Below are 5,832 nucleotides of genomic sequence, written 5' to 3' on the forward strand. Positions count from 1 at the left end.
ATATAAATAGGTATGTAAGTATATAGTTAATAAATAAATTTATTCATTTCAACTTATTACAACTTAATAATTAACAACATCATATATTTATAATTTTATAATTTCGTAAATTATATTGACGCAAAGATTAGAATGAAATAAATGTAGATTAAATGTGCATTTCTGCGAGTTTTAAAAAATATAAAAAAAACCACAGACACTACATACGAAGTATTTTTGAAGTTGTACAACAGAAAAATATTAAGCCCATTCCTGTTTTCGTTGGGCATGCGTGTACTTTCACTATTTGATAGTCAATTTTCAAAAGCTAAGAATTAAGTAATTAATACATATGTAACCATATGTACAATAATTTCTTATTTTTAAAGAGAAAACTTCAAAAATTTCGAATATGTTTCTAAATTGTATATAAATTCAATATTGCTTGGAACCCTTTAAATTTTGAATAAATATTAATAAGATATGATAAGAAAGAACATTTGAGCATTAGAGTAGAAATATACTGTTCTGAAATAGATATGTCTTTAAAAATAATATTTGATGCACTCCTGAATAAAATATTAGAATAAATCAGATCAGAGCCAAGAATAATACACAATTTTGTAATATAAAAGCACGTTTAATTGGTTTTATTTCAATGCATATTAATTTGAACTTAAAATTAGTTTAATTTGATTGGTTGACAAAATATTGCGCAATTATTGTGGTTTCGGGTGCTGTCCTAATTAATAACAAGTTGCAATTAGGATTGTTGTTCTATAAAGAGAGATATTTATTATGAATTGACTCCATCAATTAAAGTCAACACAACACAATTCCATTAATATGTATATTTTTTCAATAATTTGTAAGGAATTTATCAATATCTATTTTTTTTAAATTTTAAACTGTCGGTAAACATATCCGTGGAAATTAGGGGTAGCCATATGGATTTATATACATATAAATAAACAATTAAATAGTAAAATTACTTTATTTAACTTATCATAACATTAAAATGAGTAAATAAAGCAAATAAAAAGTCCTTAGAAACAAAATGAATGTAAGACAATTTTACATTGTGGAGACGTGTTTGAACATGTTTGTCTTCAATCTAAACAGTTCATATTTACAATAATTTTCACATTTTCAGCAATTATAATGACGCAAAGATTAGAAATGAGATAAAATCTGATAAAAATGAATGTAAGATAATTTTACATTGTGGTGACGTGTTAGAACATGTTTGTCTTAAATCTAAACAGTTCATATTTACAATAATTTTCACATTTTCAGCAATTATAATGACACAAAGATTAGAAATGAGATAAAATCAGATAAAAATGAATGTCTGCGAGTTTAAAATACAATAAAACAAGTTTAAAGACACTATGAATGCATATTTTAGGAAGATGCAAGAGAATAATCTTACTTCTATTCCTGTTTTTGTTGAACATCCATTTCCTCCAATTATTTCATTGTCAATATACATCGGTAAGAATGATGTATTTATCAATTAACAAGTAAAAATGAACAAGAAAAAATTCAAAATAATTTTTTTTCATGCATTTAAATTCAATGTATTTATAAATAAACACTTTTAAGGTATGAAGTATTATAGATATATTAAGTGGTTAATTTACAGGGTTCTGAAGCAAAATGTAGACTGAATGACTGATTTAAGAAAAATGACAATAATTTTATTTTTTGATTAATAATTTTGAATTTTTTTTGTACAAAACTTTGAGACACGACCTTTCTGAACATGTTCAGTCAATATGGCCGCCTAGGCAGTATTCACAGAGTCCACACAGCGGCTGAACTTATTTAAGGATATGATGGTGAAATTCTCGCACAAGTTATTGTACTTCTTCACAGTAGCACCTTTTAAGTAGTCCACGTTCAGGTCAGATGTCCGGCAAGTCTCCCTCTTCAAAGTACCCTACACAGCAAAGGCCATTATTTTTATCATAATTAGCGTTTATTAACAGTCCCAGTTTTGCTTCCAAAACCTGTACACATATGAGAAGATATTGTTTTATTGTCCATTTTATATAAATTCTAAGACCTAACTATTTTTTAAATGTTTTAATATCTAATCTCGTTTGTGTGGTAACTGAAACAAAATTGTATGAATACTATTAATTAGAAATAAAGCAACCAATAGCTCTAATTTTATCAATTTAGAAAAAATGATTGATCTATTTTTCACTAACGTATGGAAATACTCACATTTTTATATCAAAAGTAAAGAAAAAACAAAACAACAAGCAAGACGTTAGAAACAGTAATCATTTATTTTGGATATACTCACTTTTCATATGTGATATATAAAAAAGGATATTGTCATCAAAGTAACATTTAGAAGTAAATTGAATCATGTAAAAACAAAATCATTTTTAATGTCCTCATTGTTTTTCTTGTATTCACCTGCACTCCTTATTCTCCTCTCACCTCTACCATCAGTAAGCTATGCTTATCACAACGCTATCCCTTGAAAAGGAATCGGGAGTAGACATGTATGTAGACGAACTCAGTTACAACGGTGTAATGTTTAATCTTGAGTGAACATGAATGTTATTCTTCCCGATGTTCGAGTAAAGACTGGTACTTACACTGTTAAGGGATATAGTAGATTCCTTGCTGATGTTCCATTAAAGGCGGCTTCTACGCCAGATCCTGCTTCAGAAGAAAATATTTATCAATTTAGGATATTATCTATTCTATGGGTGAAAATGAGAAAGGGATATTGAATGAAGAACAAAACAGGATAATTTATTTATTTAGAAATAGTCTTTGTTTCTCCAGTCTTTTTAAAAATAAATTAAAACAACTTCTTATTTAGATTATTAATTCAAAGGTTTAAAATAATTTTTAATCGTTTTATAATTAACTATATCACAACTATAAAACTTATATAATTTTAAATTTTAATGTATATATAAAAAATATGATAAATGTTTCATATAAAATAAGAGCGAAATTAAAGTTATTTATTACTATATTTCGTCTTTCACTTTAATTACTTTTATAAAGGTGTTATATACTAAATTTTCAAACTATGAGGTATTTGCATTGAGATGAAAAACATAAGCAGAGCAAAGGCAACCGAATTTTATGCGGCCGAAAGTTAGTTTACCAAAACAATAAGAAATATAGTTACTTACACAATCAATCACTGTATATCTTTTATAGAATCATGTAGAAACAAGAAAAAACTATGATCAGGAAAAAGGTGACTTTGAAACAAAAGAAAATGTTTGTAAAAGATGAAAAGTTTCCCTCAACAATAAACGGCCATTTTTAATTGTTACAATTATGCATTTAATTTTTTTGTCCAGTGTGACTATTTGATTTTTAAATTCTATAAGAAAATGAATGTTATATCAATTGCACCAGAAAAAAAATAAGTTTATATTTTCATTTAAGGCAACCAAAACCTGAAGAGTGCTTTGTGAAAAGGTTGTGGTAGATATTTTTCTTGAATAATACAAACCTATGAAAAAAAAAAAAAAAACATAAATAAAACAGTTTTCTTGCCACAAATTACGGTACAAATTTTGTATCAGGAGATTGATGGACTATTTGTGTGTTAATATGTAATGTAATAGCTATTTCATAAAAAACTATCTTTGTAATTTAAAATCAAATTTTAAATGCATAAATCATACTATGTTGCATTGTTTACAGTATACCAGCTCAAAAATGATATTTGGGATGTGTAACTCAAGACAAATATGATTTTTGAAGCCTTATAGATAAAAAAATTGCCATTTTCATTATTTTGAATTTTTCATTAATGATGTATTGTAAGTCAAAGTTATTGTTTTTAACAATACTACATCCTTGAAGAGCTATTGATTAGTTCCACAAAACTTAAGTTATAATTTTTTGAATTTTTGTTATTACGTTATATTTTAAATTTTTGATATATATGTTGTTTGATTTAAAAAAATTATTTAATATATCCAAGTAGAAATCTAATTACTTGTTTAAAAAAAAATAGAATAGAAAGTTTCCTGAACTATTAGTAATAAAATAATTTATAAAAATGTATGTTCGAACAAAATCTTTATTTTAATATATAAACAAAGTTACTAGTATAATAAATCATATTTTTATTTCTAATTTTGTTAATTTTATACTCTACACTTTAAAAATTACAAAAAGGTCAAAATTAAGATCTTCATATTTTTTTCTTTTATTAAATATATTTTGATATAATATAAAACAAGTTGTGTTAAGATTTTATTACATACTGTCCCTGTATGTAATTATTTTGGAAAACAATTTATAGCTAATCAAATATTCATCAAAATAAAAATGTCTTTAAGGCTGAAGAACCCATAAATGTATAGAAGTGAAGATCCAATAAATAAATTTAAATTGGTCTAATGTCAAAAATACCACATACCAAATTTGAGCAGATTTCGTTTCCTTCGAAAAATTTCTCATGGCAAGACCAATTAAATTATCCAGACTATTTTCAGGATTTAAAAAAAAAATTAAATTATCCTATTGAAGTCATAAACTATATCTTCGTATTATTTATTATTGTACTTAATAATTATTGGAATAATAATAATAATCAAATTGGAGATTATAACACTAAAAAATAGTTCAGAGTTTCATTTTTAACTTAAAGACCAATACGTGGAGTTGAAAAAAAAGAAGTAATAACCATATCTTATCGTGTATTTAATGTTTCTTATCGAAAGAGATTTTAAATGCAAATATTTTTTGTTTGTTTATGAAATAATTCATCAAACTAGTCATTTCACACTTTTATATGTTTTGTTTTAAAGCTTTAGGTGAATCTCTCTAGGGATAGGTTAATTAAGTACCAAAATTAATAATGCATAGAACACAACACAAAATTAGAATACTTATGAGAGTATCATTTATTAGAATCTATAAATATAATATAATAAGTCTTAATTCTTAAGCAGGGTATGGGGTGTATTTGGGATATGGAGCGGGAGCAGGAGCAGCTGGGGCAGGAGCATCCTCAAATTGAACATCAGCAACGAATCCACTGTCTCCTTCAACGGTATAAGTGACAATCTTCATGCGACCATCAGGAAGAACAACCTTGTAAGATCCAGAAACGACACCGTTTTCAGCGAGTTCGTCAGCAGACATGTTTACTCCAGATTCATCATCAACAACACCGTAGTTGTAACCATAGCTTACTGGTGCTGGTGGAGGAGGTGGGGGAGGAGGGTAAGGAGAGTAGGAAGGAGGAGGATTTGGAGCACTAGTAACCAATGCAATGTTGACGGCAAGGCAAGCAATGAGGATTTTGGCAAACATGTTTCTTGTTGATGTCTGGAAATGAATATGTGGTCATAATATGGTTTTTCTCTTCTTTTTATATTATTTTTAAATCAGTCCTATTCTTAGAATGCCCTAACAACAACTTAGGCGGGCGTGTTCATATTTTCTTCCGTATATATTGTAATGGGAATTTATCCTTTAAAAAAATATTAATGATGTGATATATATTCACTTTTTAACTATTTGCTTAGTAGTTGGTCACATGCCCAATAGATCATCAATAAATGTTGGCCAATTTAAGCATTTTCATTGAACTACATTTTTGAATTCAATGTGTTTTTAAAAGTTCATTTAATTAATTCTTGCAGTCTGTTCATATAACTAAATGCAGCAAATATATATTTGTTTTAATTTTAATCATATTTATTATTTCAGAAATTTAAGTAACTGATTTTATTTAGGAACATTTGTTTACTTTTAAAATATTCTGTACATAATTAATCTTTATACTTCTATTTATTTGAGTTTTGTTTTGTCATAACTTAATTGTATGGTTTTTCACTTGAACTTATGAAA

Source organism: Lepeophtheirus salmonis, chromosome 14, assembly GCF_016086655.4.
Source record: "Lepeophtheirus salmonis chromosome 14, UVic_Lsal_1.4, whole genome shotgun sequence".
NCBI lineage: Eukaryota > Metazoa > Arthropoda > Copepoda > Siphonostomatoida > Caligidae > Lepeophtheirus > Lepeophtheirus salmonis.